The sequence below is a fragment of the Canis lupus genome, chromosome 18 (genome assembly GCF_011100685.1).
Source record: "Canis lupus familiaris isolate Mischka breed German Shepherd chromosome 18, alternate assembly UU_Cfam_GSD_1.0, whole genome shotgun sequence".
NCBI classification, from domain to species: Eukaryota; Metazoa; Chordata; class Mammalia; order Carnivora; family Canidae; genus Canis; species Canis lupus.
Window position 1 is genome coordinate 53,714,672 of NC_049239.1, and position 13,830 is coordinate 53,728,501.

A 13,830-nucleotide genomic window follows, 5' to 3' on the forward strand; every position below is an offset into this window, starting at 1 on the left:
TTTGAGCTTAGCTCCTATTTGCAATCAACCATGAGCTCCCAGATTCATCAGAATTATTCCACCAAGGTGGAGGCTGTCATCAACCACCTGGTCAACATGCATCTGCGGGCCTCCTGCACCTGCCTGTCTTTAAGCTTCTATATTGACCATGACAATGTGGCTCTGGAAGGCATTGGCCACTTCTGCAAATTGGCTGAAGAGAAGCATGAGGGTGCTGAGACTCTCTTAAAGATGAAAATCAGTGCTATAGCTATGCTCTCTTCTGGGACATGCAGAAGCTGTCCTAAGATAAACCCCAGATGCCATGGGAGCCACAAGGGTTCTGAGAAGAACCTGAATCAGGCCCTTTTGGATCTGCATTCCCTGGGTTCTGCCCACGCAGATTCCCATCTCTGTGACTTCCTGGAGAACCACTCCTTAGATGAGGAGTTGAAACTCACCATGAAGCTGGTGACCATTTGACTCACATCTGCAGGCTGTTTGGTCTCCAGGTGGGGCTGGACCAGTATCCCTTTCAAAGGGTCACCCTCAAGCATGACTAGGAGCCTCTGAAACCCAGTATCCTTTGAAGGACCCCTATGGCATCCCCCTCGTGTTAGGGCTTGGGCCTGAGCCTCTTCCTGTAGCCACTAGGCAGCTTTTTAACTACCCTGGAGCCCTCTCACAAGTCATGGACCACATGGGGCTCAATCCCCAGGACCCTGAGATCATGACCTGAGCTGAAATCAAGAGTCAGACGCTTAACTGACTGAGCCACCCAGGTGCCCCCAGACCAGGAATTTTTTTTTAAGTTTTTTTTTAAGATTTTATTTATTCATGAAAGAGAGAGAGAGAGAGAGAGAGAGAGAATGAGGCAGGGACACAGGCAGAGGGAGAAGCAGGCTCCATGCAGGGAGCCTGACATGGGACTCGATCCTGGGTCTCTAGGATCATGCCCTGGGCTGAAGGGGGCGCTAAACTGCTGAGCCACCCGGTCTGCCCCCAGACCAGGAACTTAAAACAACTATGATTAAGATGCTAAAATTGTATCCATTAAGGGCTCTAATGGATAGAGCAGACAGCATAAAAGAACAGATGGGTGATCTAAGCAGAGAGATGGAAATCCTACAAAAGAACTGAAAGAAATGCCAGAGCTCAAAAACCCTGTAGCAGAAATGAAAAACACCCTTGGTAGGTTTATCAGAACTTGACACAGCTGAGGAAAGAATCTCTGGGCTTCAGGACACATCAAGGGAAACCTTCAAAACTGAAAAGCATAGTGAACAAAGATGGAAAATAACAAAACAAAACATCCAAACTCCATTGGACAGCTATGAAAGGTGTAAAATGGGAAAATAGAAGGAGAGGAAGGAGAGACAAGAACAGAAGAAATAAAAAAAAAAAAAAAAAAAAAAAACAGAAGAAATATGAGAATTTCCACCAAATTAATGTCAGATACCAAACCACAGATCCATGAAGTTCAGAGAACACCAAGAAGGATGAATGCAAAAACAAAAGTTTATATCTGGCATATCACATTCACACTACAGAAAATCAAAAATAGAGAAAAAAATTCTGAAATAAGGTGGAGGAGGGAAAAAAAAGCTCCTCACTTATTAGGGGAACAAAGGTAAGAATTACATCTGACTTCTCCTCAGAAACCATACAAGCAAGAAAAGAGAGTGGAGTGAGAGATTTAAAGCATTGATAGAGAAAAACCAACCAATCTAGAATTCTGTATCCTGTGAAATTATCCTTCAAAAATGAAGGAGAGGGGAAAAAAATGAAGGAGAAATAAAGATTTCCTTGAATAAAAGTTGAGAGAATTTTTTGTGAGTAGACCTGCCATTTCTTTTAAGAAATGCCAAAAAAGTAATTCTTCAGAAAGAAGAAGAATATAGATCAAAAATTTGAATTTACAGAGGGGTACCTGGGTGGCTCAGTCAGTTAAGCATCTGACTCTTGATTTCAGCTCAGGTCATGATCTCAGGGTCCTGGGAGCGAGCCCCATGTTGGGGCTCCCCGCTCAGTGGGGAGCCTGCTTCTCTCTCTCCTTCTACACCTCCCTTCCCGTAGCTCGTGCTCTCTCTCTCAAATAATTAAATAAAATCTTTTATTTATTTTTTTAAATTTTTATTTATTTATGATAGTCTCACAGAGAGAGAGAGAGGCAGAGACACAGGCAGAGGGAGAAGCAGGCTCCATGCACTGGGAGCCCGACGTGGGACTCAATCCCGGGTCTCCAGGATTGTGCCCTGGGTCAAAGGCAGGCGCCAAACTGCTGCGCCACCCAGGGATCCCCCTAAATAAAATCTTTTAAAAAATAAATTCCTGGTCTGATAATTCCAACATCTCTGCCATGTCTGCTTCTGGTGCTTGCTCTCTCTCTTCAAACAGTATTTTTGTTTTTTGCCTTTTAGTACATTTTGTGAATTTTTTTTTGACAGTCAGACATGATGTACTGGGTATAAGGAACTGCTGTAGATCAGCCTGTAGTAATGCAGGTGGTAAGGTGGGGAGGAGGAAGCATGCTATAGTCCCATGGTTAGGTCTCAGTCTTTTAGTGAGCCTTTACCTCTGGACTGTGAACTTCACATGTGCTTCTGGAATTGTTTTTTCTCCCCTCCTCCCTTAGGTAGGACAGCATGTTTAGAGTTCTCTGGAGTCGGGTATTTTCTTTCCCCCAGATCAGTTAGGCTCTGGAAAAAACCCAGCAGGTTAGGCTCTAGTTAAATAGTTTTTTTTTTTAAGATTTTATTTATTTATTCATGAGAGACACAGAGGCAGAGACACAGGCAGAGAGAGAAGCAGGCTCCGTGCAAGGAGCCAGATGTGGGACTTGATTCTGGGAATCCAGGATCATGCCCTGAGCCGAAGGCAGACGCTCAACCCCTGAGCCACTCAGGGATCCTAAAAGAGTTTTTTGATTGTTGTTGTTTGTTTTTCTTATTTTTAAAGTAGACTTCAGACCCAACATGGAGCTTGAACTCATGACTCTGAGATCAAGAATCACATACTCTACTGACTGAGCCAGCCAGGTGCTTCTAAAGTTTTTCTTGAAAGCAGATCTTGGTAAGAAGGACAGAATATGTGGCATATTTCAAAATGGTTATTTTCCCTCTCCCCCTGCCAAAGTGTGAGGGGACTTTTCTCTGATACTCACTGTGGGAACTAGGTCAGGTTCCTGGAGATAAAACTTACAAAAGTGTCCAGACCCACTTATGACGGAGTCCTCCCAGCCCCTGAGATTTTAACTCTCAGCACTGTCCACACTGAGCCTCCAGCAATTCGTCACTTATAGTTCAGGGTTCCCTACCCTAGCACTGATTCCCATGGAGGTTTCAGCTTGTGGATTTCTGCTCTGGTAGGTTGTGATTCCGTTTTCCCACTGTCTGTTCCTCAAATTTTCCAGGCAGCACTTTGATGCTCTCACTTCTGGGATTCACTGTGCATGTCCCCATCACTCTGAGACCTTTTATCACTTGCTGGGACCTCACTTCTCTTACAGATCTAAGAATTGTTGATTTTTCGGGTTGTCCATCCTTTTCCTTGTTGTTATGACAGAGGTAACTTTCAAGCGTTGTACATACTAGACCCAAAGGACCATTGTCTTTTATACAGACGGCTTCATCTCCCACCAGAGAATGTTCTACCTGTACTCTTTTAGGCTCAGGCACTAAGAAACTGACCACATCCATTTAGTAAGGGATGGAGCTCAGTGGGGGATGAGATCTGGTTTTACCAAGACTCTATCTACCATTTGTTTCATCCTCAGTCCCCAGGCATGGTCCCTCTTCAGGTCTGGAACCTCTCTATCTCAGCCAGTGCAAGATTTTATTCTGAGTATTGGAGATTTTGAGCTTAACGCTCCTGCCTCCTGCCCCATGTATCTTCAAAATATGGCAAATATCCTTTGTTTCAGGTAGGTTCTCTTTCTCGAATTGGACTTTGTCTTCTAAACACCATGAAACTGTAGAATATTTCACTTTTTTAAAAAAAGATTTTGTCTATTTATTCCTGAGAGATGCAGAGAGAGAGGCAGAGACATAGGCAGAAGGAGAAGCAGGCTCCCTGTAGGAAGCCTGATGCAGGACTTGATCCCAGAGTCCTGGGATCCAAAGGCAGATGCTCAACCACTGAGCCACCCAGGTGCCCCAAGATTTCACTTTTTTAATGTAGGAACTTGCAAGATCCTGCAGCTCCTCATGGCCATCAAAAGCTCCTCTGGTTTCTCTTTCTCCCAGTAGAGTCCCTTTGCCTGAACTAAGCTTTTGTCCCCAGAATTGGCAATTGCCCCAGCGAAGAGTATTCGGGCAGTGATCCTCAGCTCATTCAGGAAGGAAAGCCTCTTCCCTCTTTGAAATTTTCGTTTATCTCATTCATCCAGAGTATTGCATTTATAGCTCTCTGCTAACTTTAAAAAGACAATTCTTGCAATTTTTCTCTTTTCTCTTTTTTCCTTCTAATTCTTGCAGTGGGAGCACTGACCTGCTGAAAACTCTCTATCTTGGTTGGAAACAGAGCCTTTATTTTTCTTTTTAATTTAAATTCTAGTTAGTAAACATATTGTGCAATATTGATTTTAGGAGTAGAATTCAGTGATTCATCACTTACATACAACACCCAGTGCTCATCATAGCAAGTGACCTCCTTAATAACCTATCACCCATCCAGCCCTTCCCCCACCCATCTATCTTCATCAACCCTCAGTTTGTTCTCTATCATTAAGAGTCTCTTATGGTTTGTTTCCCTCTCTCTTTCTATCTCTCTCTTTTTTAACCTCTTCTCATATATTCATCAGTTTTGTTTCTTAAATCCCACATATGAGTGAAATCATGATATTTGTCTTTCTCTGACTTATTTCACTTAGCATAACACCCTGTAGCTCCATTCACGTTGTTGCAAATGGCAAGATTTCATTCTTTTTGATGGCTGAGTAATAGTCCATTGTGTGTGTGTATGTGTACACACACACACACGTATATATCATATCTTCTTGGACATTTGGGCTCTTTACGTAATTTGGCTATTGTTGTTAATGCTGCTATAAACATTGGGGTGCACATGCCCTTCAAATCTGTATTTTTGTATCTTTGGGTAAATACCTAGTAGTGCAATTGCTAGGTTTGGATAGTTCTAGTTTTAGCTTTTTGAGGAATCTCCATACTGTTTTCCAGAGTGGCTGCACCATTTTGCATTCCCACCAACAGTGTAAGAGGGTTCCCCTTTCTCTGCATTCTCGCCAACATCTGTTGATTCCTGTTTTGTTAATTTTAGCCATTCTGGCAAGTATGAGGTGATATTTCATTGGGGTTTTGCTTTGTATTTCCCTGATGTTGAGTGATGATGAGCATCTTATCATGTGTCTGTTGGACATCTGAATGTCTTCTTTGTCTTCTTTTTTAAAAAAGATTTTATTTATTTATTCGACAAAGAGAGAAAGAGAGCACAAGGAGGGAGAGCAGCAGGCAGAGGGAGAGGAAAAGGCAGGCTCCCTGCTGAGTAGAGAGCCAGATGTGGGGCTCAATCCCAGGACCCTGGGATCATGACCTTAATTGAAGGCAGATACTTAACCGACTGAGCCATCCAGGTGTCCCTGTATGTCTTCTTTAGAATAACATCTATTCATGTCTTCTGCCCATTTCTTTTTTTTTTTTTTTTTCCATTTCTTAACTGGATTATTTGTTTTTTTGTGTTGACGGAAACAGAGTCTTTGATCTTTTTTTTTTTTTTTAGTCTTTGATCTTTTATTTTATTTTTTTTTCTTTGATCTTTTAAAAAAGTCTAGTAAATGTATCTTTTAAAAAATTTCTTCATACATTTTTCTCCTATGTATTTTTATGTTCCTCTTTTTGAAATGTTATTATCTGGGTCTTGTACTTCAACTTCTATCCTCTGTTTTTCTTTTATATTTTCTACTATTTTTGTTTTTTGATTCTTCCTTCTGGGAAAATTACTCAATTTGATCTCCCAGTTCCTTAATGTTTTCTTCAGCTGTATTCATTCTATTTATCCTGTCTACCTTGACTGGGCTCGTCAGGACTTCTGGTTTTAGGGGTGCCTAGGTGGCTCACTTTGGTTAAGCGTCTGACTCTTCATTTCAGTTGGTGGAATTGAGCCCTGTGTGAGGCACCATGCTTGGCAGGGAGTCTTCTTAGGATTTCTTTTCTTCTTCTCCCTCTGCCCCACCCCCTATTTACACATATGCACACTAGAGTGCATGTTCTTTCTCTGAAATAAAAATAAATAAATAAAATCTTAAGTAAAACGATCTTCTCTCTCTCTTTTTTTAAAGATTTTATTTATTTATTCATGAGAGACACACAGAGAGAGGCAGAGACACAGGCAGGATTTTCTGACAGGCAGGACCAGGATTTTCTGGATTTAAGGGGCTACTAAAGAGTAATCAGACTGCTATATTCATTCATTCATTCATTCATTCATTCATTCATTCATTCATAAGTTTATTGAATCCTTACCTTGTGCCAGGCTGGGCTCCAGGCATGAGGAATTTAATCACCATCTATAAAAATAAAATTGCCAATTTAAACCTCCAGCTCAGATCCACATGAGCAATAGGCTGCTTGACATCAGAGGCACCTTGAACTCAACATGTATGACATTGAACCAGGGGTCTCCCTCTAATCAGGCTTCTCAGTGAACTGAAGAGTTCAGGGTGATTTCAGGCCTGGCTGATATTAGGGGCTCACAGAATATTGACAAGACTCAGCATTGGTCTTTCTCTCTCTTGCTTCTGCTGGCTTCACTTTCAGGCCTACCCCATCACATGGTCACCAGCGGCTCCAGGCTTACAGCCTCCAGCTCAGCAACACCAGTACACAGGGATCTCTCTTCCTCATAATCCCATCATTAGCCCCATGCTTGGGTCCTGCTGACTTTGCTTGGGTTTTAGGTTCAGTGATGAACCAAGCATTGCAATTTGAAGAATATTTGGATGGGCCAGATCTGGGTCTTAGGCCCTCTCCTGCAGCTGATGTTATGTTCTGCTAGCTTTGCAACCTGGTGGAATATGACAAACTCTTTTCTGAGAGCTCCATCAATGTCCAAAGGGCATTGCCATCATCAGCCTGGCTTAGGACTCCTGGCCTTTTCCAAACCAACCTCTGTGTCCTCTTACTAGGCCTCTTAATAGGCCTGGATCTAGAGTTGCCAGATATAGTAAATAAAAATACAAGACATTCAGTTACTTTTAATTTCAGATAAACAATGAATAAAGTTAGAAGATCAGTATGTCCCAAGTATGCTTCCTGCACTTTATTTGGCAACCATACCGGACTTATACCAACTCTTTGATGTGGGGGATGAGAGAAGTTTCACCCAAACTACTTGGTTGTAGTGACAAGGAAAAATTTCAAGAGGGAAAATGGAGGTGCTGTTTCCAGAAAGAAGCATGGATGTGAGCTGCATTTGTCCTTGCTACTCTGTGTACTTCTAGCTTACAGCAACCAATTAGCCCTTCTTCAGCTCCTTTACCTCTGGAACCTCCATCTCCCTCCCCAATCTGTCCCCCTATTTTGTTGAATTTCCTCCTTCAGGAACTCTAGAATCTGTCTCCTTTCTGCATTTCCCACCACCACCACCACTGTATTCCCCATGGCTCCTCATTTCTGTCCTGGTCCAATTCAACAGACTTTTATCCAGTCTTCCTGTCTCTACTCTCTGTTCTCTGCAATATATTTCCACAGTTATCTTTTCAAATTATAAATTTGATAATCACACAGACATAAACACGCATTGCTTAAAGATGCATTGCTTCAGATGGGGCACCTGGGTGGCTCAGTGGTTGAGTGTCTGCCTTCCTCTCAGGGGGTGATCCTGGGGTGCTGGAATCAAATCCTACATCGGGGTCCCGACAGGGAGCCTGCTTCTCCTTCTGTCTGTGTCTCTGCCTCTCTTTGTGTGTCTCACATGAATAAATAAATAAAATCTTTAACAAAAATAAACAAACCCTTCAATTACCTCCTCTTGTTCTCAGAAAAAAGATCAAAATCCTTAACAGAGCCTTTAAAACCCTGCATGTTTGGCCCTGCCTCATCCCAAACCTCATCAGTGATACTTTATTTTTTTATTTATTTTATTTTTTAAGATTTATTTATTTATTTATAAATATTTTATTTATTTATTCATGAGAATACACAGAAGAGAGAGAGAGAGAGAGGCAGAGACACAGGCAGAGGGAGAAGCAGGCTCCATGCAGGGAGCCGGACGTGAGACTCGATCCCAGGTCTCCAGGATCACGCCCTGGGCTGAAGGTGGCGCCAAACCGCCGAGCCACCTCGGCTGCCCTCTATGTTATTTATTTTTTTTTCTTTTAAGATTTATTTATTTATGAGACACAGAGAGAGAGTCAGAGACAAAGGCAGGAGGAGGAGAAGCAAGGCTCCAGGCAAGGAGCCCAATATGGGACTCGATCCTGGGACCCCGGGATCATGATCTGAGCCAAAGGCAGACACTCAACCTCTGAGCCATCCAGGCGTCCCTCTTTGTTATTTTTTAAAGATTTTATTTATTTATTTGAGAGAGAGTGCATGGAGGGAGAGCACGGGGGAGGGGGGGTTGGAGGGGCAGAGGGAGAGGAAGAGAGAGCAGCAGACTCCCAGCTGAGGAGGGAGTTCAGTCCCAGGACCCTGAGATCATGATCTGAGCTAAAGGCAGATGTTTCACCTACTGAGCCACCCTGGCGGCCCAGTATTTCCTCCTCCTCCTCCTCCTCCTTCTTCTTTTTTGTTTAAGATTTTAATTATTTATTTGTGAGAGACACACAGAGAGAAGCAGAGACATAGGCAGAGGGAGAAGCAGGCCCCTCACAGGGAGGCTGATGTGGGACTTGATCCCAGGACTCTAGGATCACGCTCTGGGCCCAAGGCAGATGCTCAACTGCTGAGCCACCCAGGTGTCCCTCCGTATTTCCTTCTTAATAGGAGTCTGTTCCCTGTGCACATGCTAGAATGCCTGGAATGACCTCCACCTGCAGTCACCTGATCCTTTCCTGCTCTGCCTTCAGTTGTCTCCATTACTCTGATTTTCTCAGGTGAGCCTTTTGCTGACCGCCTAGATCCACTGCTAGACCCACTTTCCCAGAGCTCGACAAACTTCTTGAATACAATCCAGAGACTTTCCTCGTTGCTCCCAAGACCTTGGAGGTGTCCACAGGCATCTCTTCTCTGCCTCCCCTGGAATCCTGCCAGAACTGTCTTCCACTCCTGAGATCCTTCCCTTCTGGAACAATCCTGCTACTCTGCTTTTATTAACCTATTTCAAATTCAGTGGCCTGCTAATTCTCCCACAGCAGCAAGAACAAAAAGCAATACACCCTCTCCCCCTGAAAAAATGTTTTTAATATCAGTTTGAGTTGAGTTTTCTGTCATTGACCACAAAAGTGCTCTGACTCATACTAAGAACTAGGATTAATAAAGTGTTAAGCAACCACTGGAATGCTCTGTGTTGGGTGACAAGGTCATAAAAAAGGGACAGAGGAATCTCAAATGGCCAGTTTTGACACATTTAAAGAGGGACAGGAATGAAGGCTTTGCTTGTCAATTACTCCTCATTCCCCATTTCTGCTTGTAGCCAAATCAAGGAGTTGGAGCACTGTGGGACTTGTCCTGAGTAGGATAGAGAAGTAGCGGGAAGGTTAATATCCTTAAATGTTTATGCCAGATCAGGAAGAGTAGGACACTGGGACCATCTTGGAGGCATCCCTACAACCAGGAACAGGGGACCCAGCAGCAGGCCAGCATCTGAGACTGGTTCTGAGGACCTTCTGATGCATCCATCTATGGCTCTCTGCTCTGGCAGGACCTCAGGTCACTTGAACCCTGGCTCTTGGAATTATCCTTCCTTTGGATAGGGGCAGGTAGGTTATCCTGTATTTTCTCATTGATCATGTCACCCGAGTAAATTGTACAGCCTGGGCATTGAGAGTGCTTCATTGGACCAGGCCCTCCGGAAGCCAAATCAGAAATCGGAGAGTCAGAGCTAGGGTTTTTATCTGTGAGTCAATCTTGGTGGCAACATCTGTAACAGATGTTCAAGAAACAAGAATTGAGTGAAAGAGTAAATGAAAAGACGAATGTGTTTGAGAAGAAACTGTATGGTGTGGAGGTGTAAGAAATTTGGAAAGTTTCAGGATTAACACTATAGAGGGATACCATTTATTTAAGTTTTATAAACATGAAAGTCGTTGATTTATGTTGCTTTTGGATACATGGGCAGTAAAAGTTTCAGAAGTGGTAAGGGAATGACAAGCAGGCCACAGGGAGGGTTGGCTTGGGGAGGGAAGGAAGGAGAAGGAGAAGGGAGCAGGAAGGCTTTCGGAGGAGCTCAGCCATCTCTGTGATATTTCATTTCTTAGCAAATGTTATATAGCAAATATGTCAAAATGTTTAGATTTGTAAAAGCTGAGAGGTATGAGTATATATATGTATGAATATAATAGCTTTTTTCTCATACATTTGAAGTATTTTATAATAAAAAATGTGTTTTTAAGTTTGTCAGAGATTTGCAGACTGGCAGGCTCGGGGGGCGGGGCACTAATTCTTATACCAATTACTAGCTGTGGTTTTTTTAAAAAAAAATTCAATTCAATTTAATCATCATATAATGTATTATTAGTCTCAGAGGTAGAATTTACTGATTCATCAGTTGCATATAACACCTAATACTCATTATTTCAAGGGCCCTCCTTAATGACCGGCACCCAGTTACCCACCCCCCCCACCCCCACCCCACCGCCCGCTAACTGTGTTTTTGGACTTCCCATCAGTGACTGTCCCTCTTGGGATGTCACATCCTATTCACCTAAACAGAAGACTGGATTAAGTTAACACTGAGGAATAGCTTACCAGTTTTCTTTTCTTAAAACAAAAATGTTATTGGGTGCTTCATTTTCAAATTGAAGGGCTGGGGTCAAAACTCCTCTCCTCCTTCTCCCTCAGCACGCACATACAAATTGGAAGTTTCAGTTTATACCAGGAGATAATCTTTACATCTGCAATTCCTTTGGAATTTTACAAGCAATGATTTATTTTTTATTATTTATTTATTTAGTAATCTCCATACCCAATGTAGGGCTTGAACTCACAACTCTGATATCAAGAGCTGCATGCTCCTCCAAACCCAGCCAGCCAGGCCCCCCCACGTGATTTAATTTACAATCTACATGCAAAGCACCTTTGACACTCACAGGCTTCATGGGCCAACTGACTTGTTCTTTGACAGAGATCAGGTCTACCCTTTGGAGAACGTGCCAAGTCTACTTTTCAGAACCAGTATTTGCTTTATTATTCTGAGACTTACTGAAAAGTAGAATCCAGGGGTGCCTGAGTGGCTCAGTCGGTTATGCATCTAATTGTTGATTTTGGTTCAGGTCGTGATCTTAGGGTCCTGACATGGAGCTTCATGTGGGGCTCCACCCTGGGCATGAAGCCCGCTTAAGATTCTCTCTCTCTCTCTTCCTCTGCCCCCTACCCCCTGCCCATGTACATGCTCTCTCTCTCTCTCTCAAAAAAAAAAAAAAGAGTAAATCCAGGATTTGTGGCAAATTTGGGTCTAATGAGGGCACCTGGGTGGCTGAGTCAGTGAAGCATGTGCCTTTGGCTCGGTTTGTGATTCCGGGGTCCTGGAGTCAAGTCCCACATCAGGCTCCCTGCTCAGCAGGGAGTCTGCTTCTCCCTGTCCCTCCTCCTGCTCATGTGTGTGCTCTCTTTCTCTCTCTCGCAAAAATAAATAAGTAAAATATTTTTTAAAAATTGGGTCTAGGGCAGCCCCGGTGGCTCAGCGGTTTAAGCGCCGCCTTCAGTCCAGGGCATGATCCTGCAGACCCGGGATCGAGTCCACGTCGGGCTCCCTGCATGGAGCCTGCTTCTCCCTCTGCCTGTGTCTCTGCCTCTCTCTCTCCTCTCTGTGTCTCTCATGAATAAATAAATAAAATCTTAAAAAAGAAAAATTGGGTCTAGCAAGGATGACATATTTGTTGCCTTAAAAACGTCCTTTAGGAACACTTTCCAGTTCTCCTGTTCTAGTTATCAGCCAGGCTCTTCCTTCAGTGGGACGGCCCAAGGGGCCACTGAGGCACTGGAGATGGATGGCTCCAAGGCGACCTGAGTCACTCTGACCCTTGCAAGCTGGGACCAGCCACCCTAAGAGCCCGTGCTGGCTGGGGACATAGCCTGAGTCAGAGGCTCCAAGGGGAGAGGCGAGGCGAATAAACGAGGGCTCCTGGGCTTGGGGCGGCTCCAAGGTTGCCAGCTCGTGACGTAGTAACTGAATGAAACACGGAGGCTGTTAGACGGAGGTGACTCTCTTGCTGTGGCGCCTGCCTGAGCAGACCAGAACCCAAGCCCGTGAGTCCTCAAGGTTATGGAAGCAGCACCTAAGAACCACCGACCACTCACAGTAAGCACCCAGGATTTAAACTAGAGCCAATCAATGATTTCCTTCTTGTTTCCCCCCATCAACTTAGTTTTTCCAGCTCCCGCTGATGGAGTACTTCTAACTAACTGATGTGAGGGACAAAGGCTAAAGAGATATAGAAAAAAATCAAAGTTCTTTTCTTTTTTAAGATTTTTATTTATTTATTCATGAGAGACAGAGAGAGAGAGAGAGAGAGAGAGAGAGAGAGAGACGGAGAAGCAAGCTGCATGCAGGGAGCCCGATGTGGGACCCGATGATGTGGGACCCGGTCCCCGGCTCCAGAATCACACCCTGGGCCAAAGGCAGGCGCTAAACCGCTGAGCCACCGGGAGATCTCCCCAGAGTTCTTTACAACATACAGCCCACTGACAAGTACTTGAGGCAGGCAGAGTGACCTAGTGACCTCCCTCCAGGAAGTCAACCACCTCAAAGTTAATACTTTGCTAGAGGCAAAAGGCAACCTTAGCCTGACATTAGCCTGACCTCCAGGATCCTCTAAGTCTCCTTTAACATACAAAAAAAAAAAAAAAAAAAAAAAATCCCTTTGGAAACATCCTATACCCCCGCCCACTCCATACATGTTAGCAATCACCCTCTAAGCATACGGGCCACTGATCTACATCTGAAGCATCTCACGACTAAGGTTTTACTAGATAGTAGTGAATGACCCCTCAAGGTCCTGGAAACCTTAGAGACTTAGGCTACCCCTAACCCCCCGCCAACTTGCAAGTATATCATCACTCACCCCTCACAACCTCAGTGCAGCTCTTCTTACCCACGGGTCCTGTCCCTGTGTTTAATAAAACCATCTTTTTGCACAGAAGATGTCTCAAGAACTCTTTCTTAACTGTTTGCTCCTAGACTCCAATATTTTTATAAAAGATTTATTTATGTATTTGAGAGAGAGAGAGAGAGAGAGAAAGAGAGAGAGAGAGTGCACATGGGCAGGTGCAGAGGGAGAGAATCTTTTTTTTTTTCCCTAAAGATTTTATTTATTTATTTGACACAGAGAAAGAAAAGGAGCACAAGCAAGGGGAGTGGCAGGCAGAGGGAGAAGCAGATTCCTTGCTGATCAGGGATCCCCATGTGGGGCTTGATCCCAGGACCCTGAGATCATGATCTGAGCCAAAGGCAGGTGCTTAACCGACTGAGCCATCCAGGTGCCCCAAGAGAGAGAGCCTTCAAGCAAACTCCGTGCTGAGCATGGAGCCTGATGCAGGGCTTCATCCCGTGACCCTGAGATCATAACCTGAGCCGAAATCAAGAGTCAGACACTCAACCACCTGAGCCACTCCGGCACCCCACAGACCCCAACATTTCACATCATTACCTCTTTTACTTTGGCACTGCCCAATTCGAATTGACTTTTGCTCAAATAAATATCTAAAATTTAAACATGCCTCAGTTTATCTTTTC

General features: G+C 43.9%; 1 pseudogene; it reads left to right on the top strand.

Moving 5' to 3' along the window:
• The first annotated feature begins 30 nt into the window (after positions 1-30).
• On the top strand, positions 31-542 carry LOC100686822 (annotated as a pseudogene).
• The last annotated feature ends 13,288 nt before the right edge of the window (positions 543-13,830 follow it).